At 52.7% G+C, this 23629-nt stretch overlaps 1 non-coding gene across 1 annotated transcript; it reads right to left on the bottom strand.

Annotated features, from left to right (window-relative positions):
• Positions 1-1984: 1984 nt before the first annotated feature.
• TRNAC-GCA lies at positions 1985-2056 on the bottom strand. Its single transcript has one exon. It is a non-coding gene; the product is annotated as a tRNA-Cys (tRNA).
• Between the last annotated feature and the right edge of the window lie 21573 nt (positions 2057-23629).

The following is a 23629-nucleotide window of genomic DNA, read 5'->3' as shown; positions in this document are numbered from 1 at the left end:
TAAGTCAGAGGGATTCCCTTATTCCCTATCACCATCCTCCTTCAATCAGTGCTAGAACCTAAGAATCCTTTTCCTTTTCCCCAGTTGTGGGATGGGAGACTTCCAAAAGTGCTCCCTGTGCTATAGCACATGGCTAAGCTCAGAGAATAAACCCCAAATATCCCCTGAGCTTTGCTTTTTGAATTCTGTGTTTCTGATTACTTCAAGCCTGGGTCTTGTGATTATTTACCAGTTTCTCTAGCCCTGTTCGTACCACTGTTTCTGTAACATTTTTTGTTTTTTATGGGACAGGGTTGTTGTTCCTTTGCCTAACCCCAAGCTGGAAGGCCAGGGTGTCTGTTTTCTCTGGCCCCTCCCCACAGACAAATCTGACATGGTTGCACCTGCCAGGAGCAAACAAAAAGCCCCACTGGTCGGTTACACACACACAAAGCAGATAGACACACACAAGATACAGAAGAAATTGAATTATTTGAATCATTTCCACTTTCCCACAGCATGTTAGTTCTGGTGGTTGTTTTAATTTATTTTCTTGGAACCAGAAATGGAGAAAGAGACACTGGAGTCAGTGGAATTACAGCAGGAAGGGATAAGTCTCATGATTCGTCACTAACCAAAGGCTTTGTAAACAGAGCGATAATGTTACTGAATGGTCTGGCTAACCCTGCAGTTAGAAACAATCAGCTCTACGGGTGGTAAATTGACAGAGGCTCTGCTGCTGATCATGAAATAAAAGCACATTACCTTTAAACAGCTGCTACTTCAGTGCCTCTGGAAGTACAGAAAACAATGATCTGTGTTAAAGGAAAGTTGCCATTTCTCAGAGCCCCAATTTCTATTGTGTGTGTACAGGAATGTTTGAATGTGTAGCAGGTAGTTTGGTCAAGCTTAGCTATTTTATGTGTGTAACAGGCTCCTGCCCACCTCCAGCAGAGGTTTCAATCACGTACGACGGCAACTTACCGAATGTCACACAAATTAGTCCATCCCTCCCCATGTTCAGTCTCTGACCGGAATATTCGAATGAGGCAGAGAACTGGGAAAGTATCGCAGTAGGAATACATTAACAAGTGGGATTAATCAGAGCTGGGCTGCAGACAGAGCCTGTTCTACAGCTGGTGAAGTGACAGGGACACACTCCTGCTCGTGCTGGCTCTGAAATAACAACAGAAGCAGATCGAAGAGAATGAGCTCATGGGCAGCTGCCCTGTCAGTGCATCACTCACCTGGCAGGTGTTACACAAAACACAGCATGGTCCATGGTGATTCATAACAGAGCCATTGGGGAGCAGGAGTCATCCCAATGGAAATCTCTCCACTTCTTTCTCAGTGTTACCTTCTTAGCCCTGGCTTTGGAGATGACCTTAGCCTTATCCTGTCTTGATTTTAGGTAGGATTTTGATCACCTTCTGGGGCTTGGCAACTTAGAACTTTTGAGGGCTTTTCTCTGCCTTTTTGGTCCCTGCTGCAGTCAGTACATTCTAGACATGGGCATGGTGACCTCCCTGGGGATCTTGACAGCTTTAGCCAGCTTCTTGGTGGCTATTTTCCTGCTCACAGCCACTGTCTTCTTCTCATGCCTTGTCCTGGGGCCCAGCTGCTGGTTGAATGGGAAGGAGCCAAAGTGCTGGTGACTTTAGCCCGCACCAAGTGGCCTTTGCTCGTCAGACTCCTGAACCCCAACTGGATATGGTTCTTGTTCTTCTGCACAGCACAGCCCTGGAGAGGAGGGATCTGCAAATGTACATTCCTATGATCCCTTTGTTTAATTGATGAAAACATAAACTAGACACTTAGAGGATTGGAACTGATTTCAGCTGATGGGCAGGTTTGCTAGGTTTTTATGCATTTGGACAGTGAAATGTTAAGTGTTACATTCATTTCAAGCATCCCCGTATAGTGGAGCTCCTGAACATAATGGAGAATGGAAATCAAAATATTTTCCCTTTTTTAAAAAAAATAAAAGAATAAGGAGAGGCTTATTAGAGGGCACTTGGATTTGAAGCAAGGACCACTTGAACTGCAGTCAAACACTCTACCACTGAGCTATACCCCCATGAGAGCAGATGCTTTCCCCATTGTAGCTGAAGCACATCAGTGATTCCAATAGCAGGGGCAGGTTCTCTCTGGGGCACAAAGATTTTTTGGGGAGTTGGTGGCTCCTTTCTTTCCTCACCCTGGAGTAAACTGAGCTTTTTATTCCATAGTACATGTTTTATGGACTAACAGCAGCAGCTTGAAGAAAGAGGAGAGTGAGTATTTCACTCTCAGGGCCGAAGGGGGTCACGTCCCCTCTGTCTGACCGTTGCCATTGCAGGAGCAAAGGTTTCAATGGAATTGAATGCCCTGGCTCAGACTAGAGACACAGAAAGGTTTTGCTGTTCGTTGAACAGCAAAGGAAATTGTGTCTGTATGTGAAACTGAGGAGGGACATGAAATGCCCACAGGGTGGCGCAATGCCCTAAGCGAAGGCAGGAGGGGGAAGGAATCGGGCTGAGGAATGACTGAAGTGGACTCACCTGGGATTGAAATGACATTTGTTTGAGTCGGGCAGTGAGAAATGTGACATTAATTCAGATGCAGGGTTGAGGCTTCTTTAGCTGCTTGTAGAACTTGAACTTGATTTCCCAGAAGGGAGAAAGGGAAAGTCTGGGGCGGCCTTTAGTCCCTGGCTGGAGCAGTGTATGAAAAAAGGCTCCAGAGACGCAGCTGGCAATTACAGGCCACTAAGGCTAATGTCAGTACTAGGCACATTGGGTGGAATTGTAGAGCCCAATGATTAGACCCATCGGTGAAGGGAATTTGCTGGGTGTAGCGGGTGGTTACCTGCTCCTGCCCTGCGGGGCTTGAAGCAGCCCAGGAGAGGGTTGGGGCTGGGGCAAGGAGCCTGGGCTGATTGGAGGAAGCAGGCTCAGCTGTGGCCATGCCCCAGTCAAGCCCAGCTGGCCCCTAGAAGAGGCTGAGAGCCAGGAGCCCAGTCAGTCTCTCTCTGCTTGTAGTGAGAGAAGGGCCTGGCTGCAGGGACCTAAGCAAGACACCTAGAGTGGGAGCAGGGATGGGGAAGGGCCAGAGGAGCTGGGAGCTCTGGCTGGGAAAGCCCTAGGCTGCAGGCCTGACTATAGGCTGAATAGGTGCAGGGCTGCAATGGGGCAGCCCAGCGGGAAGCAGAGGCGGCAGGTCCAAACCCCTTTGCCTGTGATGAGTGGCTCATACTGCAGTCTGCCCCAGTGAAGGGAGACTGGGCAGTAGCCAAGACTGAGGTGAAGTGGGGATAGTGGGTGGGGGTTCCCCTGGGAGGGGGAGACCCGGAACTGGGGGGGTACTGCCAGGGGGTACTGCCAGGGTAAAAGGGGCTCCAGGGTCCTGGGAGGGACAGGGGGCCAGCTGTGGTAAGGCAGATCACCGGCCTGCAGAGGGCGCTCTGACGGCTGGAGAGCTAATTCCCAAGACGACCGGCAGGAGGTGCCACCGGGTGAGTCTGCCCCCGCTTACATTGGGGAAGAATGAACATGGTTTTTGTAAAGGAAAATCATGCCTCACGAAACTACTATAATTCTTTGAGGGAGTCAACAAGCATGTGGATAAAGGTGATCCCATGGATATAGTATACTTAGATTTTCAGAAAACCTTTGACAAGGTCTCTCCCCAAAGGTTCTGAAGCAAAATAGGATAAGATGGAAGGTCCTCTCTGGGATAAATAACTGGTTCAAAGGCAAGAAAGAAAGGATCTGATTTTGAGAATGGAGAGAGGTAAATAGTGGTGTCCCCCTGGGTCTGTACTGGGACCAGCACTGCTCAACATACTCCTGAGTGATCTGGAAAAAGGGGTAAACAGTGAGGTGGCATCATTTGCAGATGATACAAACCAACTCAAATTAGTTACGTCCAAAAGAGAGTGCAAAGTGTGACAAAGGGATCTCCCAAAACGGAGTGACTGGGCAGCAAAAAGGCAGATGACATTCAATGTGGATCAATGCAAAGTAATGCACATGGGAAAACATGATCTCAATTCTACATCTAAACTGACGGGGTCTAAATTAGCTCTTACAACTTAAGAAAGAGATCTTGGAGTCACTGTGGATATTTCTCTGAAAACATCTACTCAATGTGCATCGGCAGTCAAAAAAGCCAACAAAATGTTGGGAAGTCCTTAGGAAAGGGATGGCTAGTGAGACACAAATATAATATTGCCTGTGTATAAATCTGTGGTATGCCCACATCTTGGATACTGTAGCTGGTCCCCCATCTCAAAAAGATATATCGGAATTGGGAAAGGTACGGAAAAGGGCAACCAAAATGATTGGGGTATGGAACAGCTTCCATATGAGGTGAGATTAATAAGACTGAGGGGAGTTTTCGGCTTGGAAAAGAGATGACTAAGTGGGGGCTAGGATAGAAGTCTATAAAATGATGATGGGTTTGGAGAAAGTAAATAAGGAAGTATCAGAGGGGTAGCCGTGTTAGTCTGCCTCTGTAAGGAAGTGCTATTTACTCCTCATAACACAAGAACTGGGGTCACCTGATGAAAGGAATAGACAGCAGGTTTAAAACAAACCAAAGGAACTATTTCTTCACCCAACACACAGTCAACCTGGGGAAACTTTGCCAGAGGATGCTGTGAGGGCCAAGACTATAACAGGGTCCATCAAAGAACTAGATAAGTTGATGATGGAAAGGTCCATCCTTGGCTATTAGCCAGGATGGGCAGGGATACAAAACCATGCTCTTGAGGTGTCCCCAGCCTCTGTTTGCTGGAAGCTGGGAATGGGCGATGGGATGGATTGCTTGATGATTCCCTGTTCTGTCGATTCCCTTGTGGGCACCTGGCATTGGCCACTGTGGGAGGACAGGATTCTGGGCTGGCTGGACCATTGGTCTGATCCAGTATGGCCGTTCTTGTGACCAATAGAGGGCAGTCCCCACCAGCAATATTTATATTTGGTGCACTGAAAGGGCTAACTTTCCAAAGCTGACCCAAAGGTTTAGTAAAAGTGTTTTGGAGAAAAACACTAAACAGAACAATGTGAATGAAAACTGGGAGCTATTGTTTAAGGAGCTTGTTAGATGGGGCATAAGCCACATTGCCTAATTAGCTGAGCTTGCAATGGCCTTCCACTCAACTCCCTGACATTTCTCTGTCTGCAAATGTGGTACCCATTTTAAAACCTAGATCCAATCAATTACAACATGTCAGGGAAGATTCTAGGCATCAATGATCTGATCATTGGGTTGATGGCGGTAAACAAGAGATTCCCATAAGGCTCCCTCTTCCCAAGAGCCACCCTCATCCTCTCTCCCCTTTCTGCTCCTGCATCCTCTGCAAACTTTCAAAGACAGATGCCTCGTGATGGCCTTTGCTTATGGGGATCTTGCCTCTTGGTCAGGGGTTTGGCTCTTTTGGGGGGAAGGATGCAGCAGATGGCATGGGGGGGGAGCCCAGGGCCTCCCATGGGCTCTGACCCAGGCCACTCTGAGGGCAACACTTCTTACCACCCCCCTATTGTCCTAAGTTCACAGTTTATCACAGGAAGCTCTGAAGGGTGTCAACTCACTGCTTGGTACCTCTTCTCAGCCGGGCGTGACATGGCAGCTCTCTCCTTGGGGTGGCAGCTGCCTCTGTTATTCTGACAGATCCAGGTTGGTGACGTGGTGGTGGGCGGGATTTAACCGGTGACCTCTGGAGGATAGTGTGTGGGCCTCTACAGCATGAACTAAAAGCCACCCGGCTGTTAGCGAAGGCTGTATAGAAGACATGTTTTATTGCTTCCTCTAAGTGATCTCGGTGCCACTAGCTGGGACACCCCACCACACCCTGGAGGTGTATGGGTTACATACTTCCCCTACCTGAGGAAGCGCATCCTGAGCTTCGGAGAGTTCCCAGCTGTAACCCCGGACGACCCCTGTAACGATGCGACCACTGGCAGGACGCTATTGAGAGTATCAATTCAGGACAAATTGCTTGGAGCAGGGCAGTCAGAGCCTGAGGCTGAGTGTCCTTTACTATTAAAGCACGTCACAGCAGCCATGCAGAGAGGACTTTGGTTTCACCCCATTGGCCAATCGGGCGTCATACAAGCAATTCCCTCAGCTATTCCAGTTCCCTTGTATCACCACCAGCCCCGCTCCTGACCAAGCCCCAGATGCAGGTCAATAGATGAGTCAGATCTTACCCACAAATCACGCTCTTGCAAATCCTTTAGCGTTGTTATGGAAAAATTGATCCATGTGTTGTGTTTTCAGTCAGATCAGCCTGAGGCCTTTTATTGATTAGAAGCACGCAGGGGAGAACCGTTATGGAAACGGCCTCCCTGAAGCTGGTTACAGACAGCCTTATAAAGCTTAAAACCACAATCGTAATATGCAAGTTACATACATAATTTCCTTATTATTTTGCTAAAAAAATATTGCAAAGTTAATGCTGATTGGAGTAGGAGTAAATTTCTTCCATATTAGGCTTTTCCTGTTATTACTTATCTGTTCTGTGCGGTTACGTGTTGACAGTAGGGGATATTACAAAATTGTTTTTCAGTCGGGGACGGTTAGGACTTTCCACTGTCTCCTCGGTGCCCCCCCTGCTTGGCTTGTCTGTCCGGCCCTGGCAGCCTGACATGAGGCCTGGGCCTACAAGGCCTTGGATAACACTGGATTTTCCCTTACAACATCTAAAATATAAAGGTTTATTCATAAAAAGAAAGAAATATAGATGAGAGTTAAAATTTTTAAAGGAATTAATTACACACAGTGATGGCAAAGTTCTTAGTTCAGGCTTGTAGCAGTGATGGAATAAACTGCAGGTTCAAATCAAGTCTCTGGAGTCCATCCACAGCTGGGATGGGTCATTCAGTCCTTTGTACAGAGCTTCAGTTTGTAGCAAAGTCCCTCCGGAGACATGAAGCAGGACTGAAAATAAGATGGAGACGAGGCATCAGCCTTTTATAGCCTCTTGCCATGTGGTCTTTGCTTTCTTTGTCCCAAGGACACTCTATCCAGCACGTGGCACAGAAAAACCTTAGAGTTCTCTCCATAGGCAGGTCCCTGCAGACCTTGCTGAGTCACAAGGCGTATCTGCCTTCTCTCAATGGGTCGATTGTAGAGCTGATGGTCCTTAATGGGCCATCAAGCAGGCGAGGCAGAACTGACACCAACTTATCTGGGGTATTCCCCAGAAGCAGAGCACAAGTTTGAAATACGGACAGCATAGAGCCAATATTCATAACGTCAACTACAAAAATGATACACATCTAGAGATAGCATCATTATAATCAGCCAATCAGAACCTCTCCATAGACCCCTTACACGACAACCTTTCTACCATATTGGCTGCAAATATAGAACAGTGGTCGCAATGGTGATCTATACAGTTATAGATTATGTCAATAATGTCACAGGAGGTGACACGGCATCAGTGAGACTGATACTGGAATACTGCCTCCAATTTTGGTGTCCTCGTTTGAAAAAGATGTTGTGAAATTGGAACTGGGGCAGCAAAGAGCTACCAAAGGTTCTGAGGACCGAAGAAAAATGCCTTCTAGTGAGCTATTGAAAGAGCTCAACCTGTTTAGCTTATCAAAAGAAGATTGAAAGGTGACTTCATTGAAGTGTTGAAGTGCCTTAATGGAGAGAAAAGATTGGGTATTAAAGGGCTCTTTAATCTAGCAGAGAAAGGAATAACAAGACACAATGGCTGGAAGATGAAAACAGACAAATTTGTATTACAACTAAGGCACAAATATTCAACAGTCAGGATGATTCATCCCAGGAACAAGCTACCAAGGAAAGTGGTGGATTCTCCATCTCTTGATGTCATTTCATGAAGACTAGATGCCTTTCTGGAATGTGTTTGCCCCAAAAGTAGCTCTTGTGTCATACAGGAGGCCTGTGATATGCAGGGGGTCAGATTAGATGCTCTAATGGTCTCTTCTGGCCAGAAAGTTGACTAATTTCTAAAAAACTGAGTATAGCAGTGGGAGCTGTATCTGATGTTTCCCTGTCTAGCCGGCTTGCTGCCTAGAACGAACGCTCCTTGAGTGGGGTGATCCACAGGGAGTAGCTCAAACCTGCAAAGTGCCTGGCCAGGGGCAGGACATTGGCACAGCAAGGGAGGGGTGTGGCAGTGACATCACAAAGGCCTTTTGCAGGACCTCAGCCTATTGGTCCAAGGTGGTGGGGAGGTGGTGACCTCACAGAGAGATGCTGACATCAGCCAGGCAGGACAGGGGCGAGGGGCCAGGGAAACCTCAGAGACCCCTGTGGCTTTGCTTCAGCAAGTCTCCTTCTCCAGGTCTTTCTGTGAGGACAGAGAGAGTATTCGGGTTCACGGACCTGAGCGCCAGGAGGAACCTCTTTCGAGTTTTCTCCTTCCCTCTTAGTGATTTTACTAGAAAACAGCCGTCCCTGTTTAGAAGGTAAGAGCCTCCTGGAGGTTTGAAACCTGTTCAGAATGACCCATCTGTTGCAGGGGAGTGCTCTGCAGCTCCCACTGTGGGAAGTCCACCCAAAAATGTGGGGCTAAAATAGTGCTCGGGCAGTGATCCCCACCAGTGACCTGGGCCATCCTTTGGGCTCTCTGGTGAGAACCCTCAGCCTCCCGTCCTCAGTCTCTACCCTGATTGGCTGAGCAGGGGGTTATTGACAGGGAGGAGACTCAGGTCCTTGTTGGTCTCTTTTAAGACGAAGTAAATAAGTCAGAACCAGTTCTGTGTTTGATGAATTTTGCTGTTCTCTGCATTAATTGTCTCTGAGTAGTTCATGATTCTCTCTAACATTGCAGTTCTCCTCAAATACTTGCTGAATAATTCCTGTGCACTGTTGTTGGTCTGGCGCTCATCTGAGAGCACTTTATTCAGGTCATTCAATGTCTGAAATTCAAGATCTGATGGTTAGTTTGTAAAAGCAGCAAAGAGTCCTGTGGCACCTTATAGACTAGCAGATGTTTTGCAGCTTTCGTGGGTGAATCCCCACTTCGTCGGATGCATGTAGTGGAAATTTCCAGGGGCAGGTATATTGAAAATCAGGGCTCTTGGGTCCTATTCCCAACTCTGCCACTGACTGGCTGTGTGACCTAAGACAAGTCAATTCTCCTTTCTCAGCCTTAGCTTCTCCCTCTTTCGAGTAGGGATAATAATGATCCGCTCCTGCCTACCTCACGGTGGGTGGAGGCAGGGCCGGCTCTAGGTTTTTCGCCACCCCCAGGAAAAAAAAATTTGGCTGCCCCCACCCCAGCCCTGGGCTCCCCCGCATACACCTTGCTGCCCGAGCCCTGGGCTCTGTCCTCCCCACCCGCACCCCCTGCCGCCCCAGCTCTGGCCTCCCCCCACCTGCACCCCCCTGCTGCCCCAGCCCTGGGCTCTCCTCCACACACACCCCATGCTGCCCTAGCTCTGGGCTCCCCCTTCCCCACCAGTGCTCCCCCCCACACACACCCTCTGCTGCCCCAGCCCTGGGCTCCCCCCCGCACCTGCACCCTCCTTCCGCCCCAGCCCTGGGTCACTGGTAACTTGCTCCCAGGGCGGGTCATTCAGCAGGAATTTTGGATGTGCACAGAACACAGACAGGACTGGTTCCCGCATGGTTACAGAGCTGCAGTAAAGTGGAACAATTTTCAGCTTGTGTGATTGGAGGAGATCTGGATCCATATTATCAGACTGTCCTCCATAAATGAGGAAAAGTTGAGGTGCCTTTATTATTCTTTGTTTCTATGGGGAATTTGCCAGTGCAATATCACTGTCTTCCTTTTAAACAAAGAAAACTAGAAAAAAAATGGCAATGGCTGTTGAAAATAGCAATTCCAGTCCTAAAAACCCCTGGGAAGCATTTCTTGCTCAATTTTATCTAGTAGGATGCCCCTTGAACAATGGGACAGAGAAACCTGCGTCACTGACAGTGCAGCCATGGAGACACCATACAGCAGCCTTCCCTAGCAGGGGCACGGGGGCGAGAAGGGACATCATCCGAGCTCCCTGCATCCAGGTCACTTTCCTCAGCCGGGCTGCGTCAGGGGAGGGCAGAGAGCAGCAGCTTCTGATGCTCCCCTCACAGCCCAGCCCAGGTGGGGAAAGTGACCAGGACGCAGGGAGCACATAGTGCTGCTCCTCGCTCCCCCCACCCTCTGTGGGGCCACGGAGGAGCACTGGGGCAGGGGAGAGCAGTGAGCACCTTTGCACGGCCACACGGTGCCCTTTGACCCCCTGGAGCCCTGGGCGGCTGCCGGGGGCCCCACCCCTAAGGCCGGCCGGGCTCCCCAGCACGAGCAGCAGAGACACAGGGAGACTGGCCACCCACTGAGCAGAGGTAGCCTGGGCGGCTCGTAATGGAGGCTCGGGGGGGGCTCAGCCTCCCCAAACCTTGCGTTGCCAAGGGGACAGTGGGGCCCATGACTAGGGGCCCTGGCCAAATTGGGCCCCCCTGGGAAAGTCTCCCCCATGTCAGCCCCAGGGCTGGAAGAGCTCCCACTCCCTGCTACGGCCTGGGGGCTGCAGCAGGGGCACAGAGCGTCTCTGGTCTCAGGGCCGCAGCGGGGCCGGGGTAAAGGAGTGACGGGGGGGCCAGTGGGGGAAGGGGTGGAACAGAGGTGACAGTGGGGGGGGCCGTGGGTGGAAGGTGTGGAAGGGGGCGGAGCCACACACAGAAGGGGGGGCAGGGTTCCGGTGCTGGGGCCCCCGCACTTGTTCTCCCTTTCCCTGGGCTTTGGCATCACCAGCCCCTGCTTAGCGAGTAGGGGTCAGTTGTCCCCAAAATGTGGGGCATGACTCCTAGGGGGACACAGAGGAAGATTGATGGGGGCACCTCAGGGCCCGAGCCAGCCCCCATGGAGGGCAGGGAGGGAGCCCCACTCAGCCCCACTCTGTCCCAGCTCTTCCCCAACCCCACCCTCAGCCTGGGCCCCTGGCTCCCAGCCCGGCCTCGACCCCCTTACCCCTGTCCGCACCCCTCTCCCCAGCAAGTACCGGCCCCACTCCCAGCCCCGGTTCTCGACCGCGGCTTCCGAGGGGCCACAGCCATGGGTACGAGGGCGCAGTGTGAAATGTTTGGGGCCCACTGGGTTAGGGTGACGTCCTCAATCACTTCTCTGCAGTCCAATGAAAGCGATTCCTCACCCACCCACCCCTCCGTCAGGACGGCCTAGGTACGTTCTGCTCCCTTCACTCGTACAGGGAGGAGAATAACATTTCATTGCACTCAATGCTAAAGTGATTTGTTACCCACCACCATCCCAAACTGGTCATTTTGGGGAAGCGGCCCCATCATGCTGCATAGCTAGGCAGAGTAGGGGTGTCTATGCAAACACGGCCTGTTCCTGAAGTCTTCCCACAGTTCCTCACTAGATGTGAGGGGGGAGCTCATTCAGCCCCTGCTTACGCTTAGTATTTAAAAACTCCTTAGTGTCCCTATCTCTGCCGGCCTTAGATTTCTCCTCCTGTACTTTTACTAACAGCTCAGATGAGGTGGCCGAGGGGTTAAGGTGCTGGCCTGCTAATCCATTGTGCTCTGCACGCAGGGTTCTAATCCCCTTCTCATTGTCTGCATTTAGTCTTCACCCTCCTTTATAGACAACCATCTCCCCCTTTGGTACAATGACAGATCCAACAATGTTGCTTCTGTTACCCAAAATTGGGCCAGCTAGTAAGCTGAGGGAGGACTAATGACCCCCCAGAGTTTGGCAGAAAGCAGCACATCTATTATACTGACAGCTAAGCTCAAAAGAAGGGATGGGTGAGGGTGTCACACTCTCACTCGCATACTCATGCTCCCAGGACAGGCCTGGCACTGGAGATGTCAGGATCCTTTAAGGTAAGTGTCCCCCAGCGCCGTGATGGACGGTGCGATGAAGGTAAGTCTTCCCGAGGCGCAATGGAATGTAACACAGCGAACCACTGGCCAGGCGGTCGGGGCGAAGGGCATTCACTGGAGGTACAAGCTTGTGAGTGACTCCTGAGCACAGGGCCCCTTCCCCTTTTAAGGACCTGCTCCTCATGGCCTGCGACTAGAGATGACTTGGCTGCATCTGGTGGGTCACACTCCACCTTGGGCAGTGTCCATGCAGTGTCCATGCTCTGGGTCTGTGAGTGCTGCCTAATGAGAGTCCCAGACACCTTGTCTATCTAGGAGCTCTTCTGCTCTTCCAGCTGTTCAACCAGCCCCTTCATCCCACAAGCATTGCAGGAGGTGGAGAGGGGGAAGCCACTTCACAGGCATTCAGAGAGGGAGAGGAGACAAGCAGGGGATGTAACAGACCTTTTGGGGATACAGGTGATACGGAGCACACAGATCACTGCTGCTCCTACAACAGGGTAAGTTCTCAAGCAGCATGTTTCTTACTTTGCCCATCTGTCAGTTTTGATTATTATGGATGGAAATATTTTGCCATTGGGTCATGTGTTTACACAGAAATTGACATTTACCAACAAATACGTAATTCTTCCAGTCCTGCCTGGTCTGCAGTTGATGGGTTTAGAGGGACACATTCACTCTCCCCACCCCCCATGCCAGGCCTGTGCTCTCAACTTCCCACACTGCTGGGATCCTTCCCTGGTCTCCCCCCAGACCACTGCCCCACCCCCACTTCTGGGATCCCCTCCCCACACTGTCTAAATCCCCTGCTGGCAGGATCCCTCCCTGTTCCTTTCATTTCCTGTCTCCACTCTGGGCAAAAGCCCTGCACTGTTCCCACAGCAGAAGTTGAACCCAGGCCCCCTGGGGGAAAACCAGGAATCTTGACCACTAGCCCATGTGGGACTGTTGGTGCATCTGACGAAGTGGGGATTCACCCACGAAAGCTCCTGCTCCAATACGTCTGTTAGTCTATAAGGTGCCACAGGACTCTTTGCTGCTGTTATTACTACAACTCTCTAAGCCAACCCCTCGTGAGCGCAGCAGGGACTAGCGTGACCGGATGTCCCAATTTTGGGGCCTTTTTCTTATATAGGCTCCTGTTACCCCCACTCCCTGTCCAGATTTTTCACATTTGCTGTCTGGTCACCCTAGCAGGGGCTGCACACAGGGCTGCATTAACCCTTCAGGTGCTGAGGTTTCCCTCTCTCCATTCCCAGTGCCTGTGATTAGGAAACAGACATCAGGGCTCCCAGGTGCTGCACAGACCATGACTGAGATCGGACCCCGTATTGCGCTAGGTGCTGTACAATCCCTGGCCAACACTGGGACACCCAGGGGGTTCTTCTCAATTTCCCTGACCCTCTGCTGCCCAACTGCTTCTGACTCCATCTGGATCACCCCGCAAAAACCCACCTTGTCAAACAGTCCTTCTTTCCCTGCCCCTAATTCTGCTTTCACACCTGGGCCCATCTCCTCTCTTTGTGCCTCCTGCCCCCTCCGGGTGAGCAGAGAGGGAGGCAACTTCAGCCACTGGAGACAGCCCCAACAAGCGCTGCAGCCCGCCCAGGGGGGTGTTTGCAGATACAGGAAGGGAGCAGCTGGGAGCGGTGGGTGCTGGGAAGTAGGAAGCAGGAGAACAAATCCCAGAGACCCAACATGGGGCAGCTCCTGGGGGCGGGGCAGCTCCTGGGGGCGGGGCTCTAGCACAGCCCGGGGGCGGGGCAGCTCCTGGGGGCGGGGCTCTGGCACAGCCCGGGGCAGGGCAGCTCCTGGGGGCGGGGCTCTGGCACAGGCCGGGGGCGGGGCAGCTCCTGGGGGCGGGGCTCTGGGCGTAGCTGCGATCAGCTGTTTGCTGGGCAGGCTCTGCTCCGCTGCTCCCCCCCCCCGCTCCTGGGGGGCTAAATGAGCCCCCCCAAACAGCCCCAGGGGTCGGTGGGGGGGGCGGGGCCAGCAGCAGCAGAGCCCCCCGCTCCCCTGGGGCTGCCCCGCCCCGCTCGGGCTGGGGGCTCTGCCATGGCCCCCGCGTGAATCGCTGCTCCCTGCCCGCCAGGCTCGTCTCCGGCCACAGCAGCGGCGGGTGCCCTGGGGAGCCCAGCTGGGCTGGGGCTGGGGCAGGGGGAGGTTGGAGGGAGGAGAAGCTCCGGACTGGGCTGGAGCCACGCTGGGGGGCGGGGAGGAGAAGCCCTGGGCCCTGCAGGAGCTGCATTGGGGGGGGATGGAGGGGGTGAGGAGCCACCCTGGGGCAGGGAGGAGAAGCCCGGACCCTGGCAGAAGATGTGGGGCTGAAGTCCCCGGCTCGGGAGCCCCAGCCACCTTAGTGGCAGAAGTTGCAGGGCTGAAGCCCTGACCCCCCTCTGTGTGGAGCTGGCCTGAGCCCCTCTCGCTCCCATTCGCCCTGTGGAGCTGGCTCTCACTCCGGCTGTGGAGAAATTCAGCCCAACTCTCCCCATGTTGGTATCTCCATTCCCCACCATCACCCAGCCATGGATGGATTTAGCCCAGGAGGCAGGGTCAGTGTTGGCCCCATTGGGCAGGTGGGATCTAGGGCACAACAAGGTCAAGTGAGTTTCCCAAGGCTAAGCAGGGAGTCTGTGGCAGAGCAGAGACTCAAACCCAGAACACCTGAGCCTGAGTCCTGTGCCTTAACCACTAGGCAACCTTCCCCCCGAAGGAGAGGGAACCTCCTCTGCCACTTTGAGTGTGTGGGTGGGAGCAGCCACTAGACAGAGCTGTCAGGAGGTGGGGAGGGGGGTTGGATCGTTGGGGGGGTGATTAGCGGGGGGGCGGGGCTCGGGCGGGGGCGGCCAGGGGCCAAGGAGCAGGGGGGTTGGATGGGTTGAGGGTTTGGGGGTGCCTGGGGTGGAGCAGGGTCGGGGCAGGCAGGGAGCAGAGGGAGTTGGATGGGTCGGGAGTTCTGGGGTCCTGTCAGGGGCGGGAGCGGTTGGATGGGGCGTGGGAGTCCCGGGGTCTGTCTGGGGTGGGGGTGTGGATAAGGGACAGGGGACAGGTAGGGTCCTAGGGAGGCAGCTACAGTGGGGGTCTCAGGAGGGCAGTCAGAGGACAAGGAGCAGGGAGGTTGGGGGTCCTGAGGGGGGCAGCCAGGGGGCAGGAAGTGGGAGGCAGTGGATGGGGTGGGGCTAGGGCGGGGCTCCCTGGGTGCACACCCTAATGAAATGTGCTGCACACGCCTATGGTCACGGGGGTGAGCTACTCGCATCCTTTTCCTGTTTGTGCCGTTTCTTTCCGTCTCAAAATCTGAGAACAATTCTCTCTAGTTCTTCCCCTTCTCTCTCCCCTCCCCACATCTGGCTAGAAAATCCAAGGAGATTCCCCCGTTTTCCCTAAAATGATTGACTCTCTAGTCTCTTATTTTCCCTATTTTCTCTGTAATTCTTAAATTCTCCTCAGCTTTGGGATGTGAACCCAGCCCGTTTATCTGCAGCAATTTGTCCTTGGGTAGGTGGAATTTGCTGTCCTGTGTCACTCCCTCAGCGTGGGTGGTGGTTAGTGGGTGCTGGCTGGGGAAGCCCGCAGATGCGGCTGCCTCTGGAGGGAGATGGGGGGGGGCGATCTCTGCCAGCAACAGGACATGGCCGCACAGGAGGGGAAGGGAGGAGCCAGTGTCCCTATGGAGCCTGCCCAGCCCCTTTGGTTCTGCTCCTTTCCAGCATTTTGTTCAGAGACTTTATTACTGGGGAGGCTGAAAAATCTCCCTGTGGGCTTAGCCTGGCAGGAGGGACCAGGTCTCCCCTGCAATAAAGAGCTGGAGCATGTTCCCAGCATGGCAGAGCCTAGGCTGTGTCTCTGCAGGGAAAGATCCTGGGGGAATCGTGATGTGACATGAACTAAAGCCTGTTCTGAAACCTCCACAACGGCCCTTCTCGCCCTGCCCGGCTGCAGGATGTCGTCCATGTTTCGCTCCAGCTCATCCCATCCTCCCATGGGACAGGGAAGGGAAATGGCTGCAGTGGAGCCAGCTCAGGTAGGGATTATTGGGGTGGGGGGGGGGGGTTTCTGGTGGGTTCCTGCTGAAGGGACAGCAAATACACAGGAGGTGGGAGGCTTGGGCAGTCTGGCCTGGAGGTTGGAGTAGCCAAAACATTCACGGGTGGAGAATGGGAGGAGGCCAGGGTGTAGCAAACCTGTTGGGACTTGTTTAATATGCGGCTTCCATTCTAGGAACAGACCCAAGTAGCTCTTGTGTCATACAGGAGGCCTGTGATATGCAGGGGGTCAGATTAGATGCTCTAATGGTCTCTTCTGGCCATAAAGTCAACTAATTTCTGAAAAACCGAGTGTAGCATTGGGAGCAGCGTCTGAGGTTTTCCTGTCTAGCCGGCTTGCTGCCTAGAACGAACGCTCCTTGAGTGGGGTGATCCACAGGGAGTAGCTCAAACCTCCAAAGTGCCTGGCCAGGGGCAGGACATTATCCCAGCAAGGGAGGCGTGTGGCAGCGACATCACAAAGGCCTTTGGCAGGACCTCAGACTATTGGTCCAAGGTGGTGGGGAGGTGGTGACCTCACAGAGAGATGCTGACATCAGCCAGGCAGGACAGGGGCGAGGGGCCAGGGAAACCTCAGAGACCCCTGTGGCTTTGCTCCAGCAAGTCTCCTTCTCTGGGTCTCTCTTTGAGGACCGAGAGAGTATTCGGGTTCACGGACGTGAGCGCTAGGAGGAACCTCTTTCGAGTTTTCTCCTTCCCTTTTAGTGATTTTACTAGAAAACAGCCGTCCCTGTTTAGAAGGTAAGAGCCTCCTGGAGGTTTGAAACCTGTTCAGTCTGATCCAGCTGGTGAGAGTTGAATTCTAGGCATGGAAAACACGAGCTTAAAGAGGCAGAATTTTATTCTGCACCTGGGATTTTGTCCCTTAGAATCACTGGGGAGATTAGGGTTTGTCCTTTTTGTTTCACCTTTTCCTCCATCCCTCCCTCCCTCCTTTCTCTTTGTCTCTTGCGTCTTTTGTCCTTTTTCCGGTTCTCCTCCCAACACCAGGAGATAGGGGTGTGTGTGTGTGTGTTGCGGGGGAGTGCTCTGCAGCTCCCACTGTGGGAGGTCCACCCAAAAATGTGGGGCTGAAATAGTGCTCAGGCAGTGATCCCCACCAGTGACCTGGGCCATCCTTTGGGTTCTCTGGTGAGAACCCTCAGCCTCCCGTCCTCAGTCTCTACACTGATTGGCTGAGCAGGGGGTTATTGACAGGGAGGAGACTCAGGTCCTTGTTGGTCTCTTTTAAGACCAAGGAAATAAGTCAGAACCAGTTCTATGTTTGATGAATTTTGCTGCTTCTCTACAATAATGGTCTCTGAGCAGCTCATGATTCTCTCTGACATTGCAGTTCTCCTGAGATACTTGCTGAATAATTCGTGTGCACTGTTGTTGGTCTGGAGCTCATCTGAGAGCATTTTATTCAGGTCATTCAGTGTATGAAATTCAAGATCCGATGGTTAGTTTGAAAATCAGGGCTTTTGGGTCCTATTCCCAACTCTGCCCCTGACTGGCTGTGTGACCTAAGAGAAGTCAATTCTCCTTTCTCAGCCTGAGCTTCTCTCTCTTTCGAGTAGGGATAATAATGATCTGCTCCTACCTAGCTCAACACACTCACTCTTCCCCAGCACACACACTGTCTCTCCCCAGAACACAAACAGTCTCTACCCCGCCACACACACCGCAGTTGAAAAGCAGCTGGTAATCTAGTAAGATGCAGGTTTCTCTATCCCACCGTTCCACGGGCATCATGTGATGCTGTACCAGTCCGTGAGGCATTGCAAACCCTTCCCAAAACACCCTGCAGCCAGTTGCACAGTGGGATAGTTGCCCACAGTGCACTGCTCTCTGTTGCCATCCACGAACTGCTAGCATGGATGTGCTCTGGTGACACAAGGGGCATAGGGAGGACATTCAATAGCTGTTTTAACTAAACACTTTAACTAAAGCAGCAATGCCGGGGGGTTGGTGACTTCTTTGTTTCCTCACCCTGGAGTAAACTCAGCTTTTTATTCCATTCTTGATGCTTCATGGAATAACAACAGATGACCGAAGAAAGACATGGACAGGGTGGGTCTCAGGGGAGGGGCAGAGAGGTTCGAGCGGTGGGCAGAGCAGGCCTCGGAGGTGGGGGCAGTGGGCAGGGCAGGTCTCAGGGGAGAGGCAGAGAGGTGTGGGTGGTGGGCAGGGTGGGTTGCAGTGACGGGTCAGAGAGGTGGCGGTGGCGGCTGGTGGGCAGACCGTGTGGTAGGGGGTGGAGAGGCATGAGCAGCAGGCAGGAAGGCCTTGGGGGAGGAGAGGAGCGAGCGAAAGGTGGATCAGCCGTCCTCAGCCAAAGAGGAAGAGCGGGGGTGGGAAGTGGCCAAACAGGAGCAAGGGGGGAGCACAGGTGAGGCCTCAGAGAGAGGAGAAGGGGGGGCAGTGCCATGGTCTGGGCACCAATGGGCCCCCCACTTCCAGGGAGCTTCCAGCGCTCACACCCAGCCTCCCCAAATGCAAGATCCATGGGCCACCTATTCTCTTCATCTTCACTAACCAAGCCCCTCCCCAAGCTATGTTGATGGAAGAAGCCCTCCTGTTGGCACAGCGCTATCTGCACCGGGGTTAGGCTGATATAACTGCATTGCTTAGGGAGGTAAATTTTTCACACCCCTGAGTAATGTAGTTACACCGATCTAATTTTGTAGTGTAGACCTGTCCAAAGAACCTTGGGAGTAAAACTTCACCTGCTCCTCTGCTTTACTGAATCCAAACACCAGCAAAGCTTGTCAGGCCCAGATGGAGGTTGGCAGAGAGTCAGGTGTGCGCAGACATGATCCCTTCAGCAGCTGTAGGCACCATGGCTTAGCTGGCTAAAACCACTGTTTTGTATGCAGGGGTTCCTGGGTTCAAGTTCCAGTGGTACCTTACTGAGTTGCTTTTGGGGCACCTGGTACTGGCTACTGTCAGAAGACAAGATTCAGAGCTAGATGGACCTTCGGTCTAGCCTAGTGTGGTTTTTCTTATGGTTTAAATTACACTCACAGGCACTGAGGATAGAGTTACTGAAAGTTTGGGAGTTAGGAGCTGATAGGTCAGTGGTCCAGTCCCCTCACAAACGATCCCGTCGCTCTGGGACAGGGTCAGGTCTGAGCTCTCACACCAAATGCTCATTGTGGCTGCCAGAATCTGTGGGCAGCTCGTTTAGTTTATGCCGAGGGTTGAGTCCTGTTTTGTGCACCGAGTATGAGAATGAAAATCCTAAACCGCCCTTTGAAATAACAAAAGCAGCAGGACGTGTTTCTGTCCCTGCCCCAGAGCAGACAGACCGATGGAGAAATGCCATGAGTCCAGGGTAATACTCCCCTGCGGTTTTACCATTTCCACTTGCTAAACCCCCTCCCAACCTTCTGGGCTCCTGGAGCAGGGGACTGAGCCTGAGCCGAGACACGGACACTGCAACTTTACAGCCCAAGCCGCATGACCCTGATTAACGTGACACGGGCCAGTCGTGGGTGTTTCATTGCACTGGAGACGTAGCCTAATGTTATGTCTGCACTGCGATTAACACACCCAGGGCACCTGTCGCAAAGCCCGGGTCAGCTGACTCAGGGTTATGGGGCTTGGGCTGCAAGAGTATAAAATTACAGTGCAGACAGATGGGCTTGAGCCCAACCTCTGAGACCCCACGAGGGGTGAGGGTTTCAGACCCAGGCTTCAGTGTGAACACAAATATCTGCACCACAGTTTTTAGCCTTTCGGCTTTAGCTTCATGAGCCCACGTCAGATGGCCCAGGCCAGCCATGCTGCCATCTTTATCCCAGGAGAGATGGACTCTAAGGGTACGTCTCCACTGCAGTGTCAGCCCAGGGGTGGCTCGCTGTGCTCAAAGCAGCACCCTGGAAGCCCCATATTCACCAGTCTCATATAATGGTGATACGGTTTGTACAAAGTCTGCCTGGTGAGGTGTCATTTCAAAAGTCTTGGTCTGTTGAACATTACTATTGTGTTGGATTGTGTGTGTAGCATTGGCTGGGAAGATTTGCTCTGTGTGTGTGACTGAGATGAGGTTGGGAAATGCCCACCACCAACCTTTCAGGTGTGACAATGGAGGAGTCAGACCCACTGCTGGCCCATTAAAGGGATCCACACTCCCAAGGACTATCCCAGGAACCGTGTACAATCCAGACTTCTCCGAGATAGCACAGCGACAATGGGCACTGCTTGACTCACATCCTAGCAAAGGTACTTCCTAGCCAGTTGGAAGAAACTATGAAAGGGGGGGTAGAGACATGAATTGGCCTCTCTCCCCCACAACTCCACACCTGTAAACACATCTGGAGGACAAACACTGTTAGGTGTGAGAAGTATAAACTGTTCAATATGTTCAGTTAGTTGGTTAATAAGATGTTTATGAAGTAAATTGAAATTTAATGTGGATAAATGTAAAGTAATGCATATTGGAAAAAATAACCCCAACTATACATACAACATGATGGGGGCTAATTTAGCTACAACGAGTCAGGAAAAAGATCTTGGAGTTATCGTGGATAGTTCTCTGAAGATGTCCACGCATTGTGCAGAGACTGTCAAAAAAGCAAACAGGATGTTAGGAATCATTAAAAAGGGGATTAGAAAATAAGACTGAGAATATATTATTGCCCTTATATAAATCCATGGTATGCCCACATCTCGAATACTGTGTACAGATGTGGTCTCCTCACCTCAAAAAAGATATTCTAGCACTAGAAAAGGTTCAGAAAAGGGCAACTAAAATGATTAGGGGTTTAGAGAGGGTCCCATATGAGGAAAGATTAAAGAGGCTAGGACTCTTCAGCTTGGAAAAGAGAAGACTAAGGGGGATATGATAGAGGTATATAAAATCATGAGTGATGTTGAGAAAGTGGATAAGGAAAAGTTATTTACTTATTCCCATAATACAAGAACTAGGGGTCACCAAATGAAATTAATAGGCAGCAGGTTTAAAACAAATAAAAGGAAGTTCTTCTTCACGCAGCGCACAGTCAACTTGTGGAACTCCTTACCTGAGGAGGTTGTGAAGGCTAGGACTATAACAATGTTTAAAAGGGGACTGGATAAATTCATGGTGGCTAAGTCCATAAATGGCTATTAGCCAGGATGGGTAAGAATGGTGTCCCTAGCCTCTGTTCGTCAGAGGATGGAGATGGATGGCAGGAGAGAGATCACTTGATCATTGCCTGTTAGGTTCACTCCCTCTGGAGCACCTGGCATTGGCCACTGTCGGTAGACAGATACTGGGCTAGATGGACCCTTGGTCTGACCCGGTACGGCCTTTCTTATGTTCTTATGTTAAATCACTGGCTTTAGAATAAGATCCAATCTGGAGCATATGAACTATTGACCCCTGGACTCCATCTCTGAGAGGGGACTTGTTTACCATCAGGGGACAGGCTCAAACCAGTCCAAACCAGTTTTTCCCGCCAAAACCAGCCCTCAGCGTTCCATCTCCTCAGCACTTTTCCCACCACAGAAGTGATATAAGGACGTGCTCAGCGCCTGCGCGGGGCCGCCCCCCCCCAGCGACGGCCCATCCACGGTCGGGTCTTCCCAGCGCTCCCGAGCCGGAGAGCGACGAGCCCCCTCGGTCCCGCCGTGAGACTGAGGAACAGGAGGCCTGTCACCCCCATTCCTGCCGTCCTGCATCCCTGGTGTCCAGCCTCCCACAGGGCCTCCCTGCCAGCGACGAAACCCACCCGTCGTCTGGACGCCCCAGTGCTCCTCCTCAACGGCTCTAAACCAGCCGGCGAGTGGAAGGTCCTGGGCCTCGCGCCGGCCCGTGGGACCCGCTGCACCTGCACAGGGGGGAAAGGTTTCTGTGCTGGGACATCGTTTAGTGTTTTCCGGTTTCCAAGGGAGGGTTTCTGGGCCTGAGTGTTAAGCTCCCAAAGCCAGTCGCTGTTTGATTGGATTCATTAAGTTTTCATTTTCCCTTCTTCCCCCAGTTTTCTGTACCTTTACCCTGACTACACTGACCTTTGTTTGTGCCAAACCACCTTGTTGCCTCTTTATTTTATTTACAGCTCACAAGGAGGGAGGCTAAATCCACTGGTGATAGAGACAGGAGGGAGTCGAGTTTGTATCTCCTGAGAAAAGGGGCGTTTTCTTTTCCTATTTCTCCCCTGCCACTTCTAACGTTTTCCTTTGAAGCGCTGCCTTATTCCCCTGGAGGTCACAGAGGGGACGTGGCCACCTTCCCCTCTGAGAGTGAGATATTGGCTCGGCTCTTTCTTTACGCTGCTGCTGTTAGTCCATGAAACATCAGGGATGGATGCAAGGCTGAGCTCACGCACCAACCCCCTGAAACATTTCAGTGCCCCAGAGAAATCCTGCCCCCGGCTATTGGCATCATCTGGTGGCCTCTGGGTGACTGGGCAGTGCTAAGATGTAGCCACTTCTGGGGTGGATCCAGGGTGGCCATTATTTGCTAGTGACAGGCATGGACATTTCTTACCTATTTTGTCCCTCCAGGCCTTCCATTCTCCTGTTCAAGAGACATCCCCCGGGGCTCCCTCTGCCTGTGTGATTGGCCAGCAGGGGGCGGTGGTCACTTTCTATCCACTTCTCAGGCACTATGAGGTAACAGTGTTGCTGGGTGGGGGTGGGGCTGTGTGGGGAGATAGCAGCTGAAGGAGGATTGTGGTGGGGGGAGGCCTCTGGGTGGCTGGGCAGGGGGTACCCTAGTGAGGTTGGTGGGTTCTGGAGATTTGGGGTTTCAGGGGGTGGGTGTGATGTGCCCAGCCCTGAGGCTGTGGGTCCTGGAGGTGGGTATCGCTGGGGGCCATTGGCTGCAGAACAGCCGGGGTGGGCGTCTCTTGGGGAGGTGGGACAGGGGGGTAGAGGGAGCCTGGTGCTGTGCCAGGGGCTCTGTCTGGGCTTCCCCCGCAGACTCCTGGGATCGCTGCCCTGCCCAGTGCACAGAGTGTGTGTGGGAGAATCCCCGGCGCTAGGCCAGGGGGTGCCCCTGTAAAGCATCAGGGGATCCCGCAGGGGGGAGGAGGGGGTGCCAGGCAAAGGGCAGGGCAGATCCTGCTGGAGGGCGGGGGGGATCCTAGGCAGGCAGTGAGGGACTGAGTTCCCAGTGGGGGTCCCTTTTGGGGGGGTCTCTGGCTGTTGTGGTCTCTTGGTGGGGGGAACCTTTTGGGATTCCCTACCTGGCAATGAAGGTCTGGGGGGGGTTGTCTGGCCGGTGAGGCTCTGAGGGGTATCTGAGGTCCCTGGCCAGGGACTCTGGGGGCTGGGTCCCAGGGAGTATCTGGGGGGGGGGCTGGCTGGGGCTCTAGGGGCTGCTCCTGACCCCTCTTCTTCTCCCTGATTAGCTTATGCCAGAATCCTGGCTCCAAGCACTGCCCGACATTCCCCAGCCAGGCCCAGTCACCGTGATAACTTTCTAGCCACTTATCAGACACTGTGAGGTGAAATCACAGATTTTTTGCTCTGCTCCCCTCTTGAAAACTGCAGGAACTTCCAGTTCCATTGTCCTAGATTGTCCAGTCCTTGTCCTGGATCTGGGGGTGAGGGAGGTGGGAAGGGGGTCAGCGCTGCCACACAATGGTCTCTTCCACAGCATTCTGGACTCATTGTTTCTGAATTCTGGTTTCATTGAGACCATTGTTAATCCAGAGTCACTGTATGGAAAGACAAGGAGTGACTCCGGATGGACAGTGGGGCTAATGAGATCAGCAATTCTCCCTGTGAGGAGGGGCTCTCATTAGCTGCTCTCCCCAGAGAGCTAAAGGAGGGAAGCTGCTCAAACGCTCTGTCCCTCTCTGCTCAGGATATTGGGGTTCAGC

This window comes from Mauremys reevesii, linkage group 14, assembly GCF_016161935.1.
Source record: "Mauremys reevesii isolate NIE-2019 linkage group 14, ASM1616193v1, whole genome shotgun sequence".
Lineage (NCBI taxonomy): Eukaryota > Metazoa > Chordata > Testudines > Geoemydidae > Mauremys > Mauremys reevesii.
Note: the sequence above shows the minus strand (reverse complement) of the source record. Positions and strands in the feature narration are given on the sequence as shown.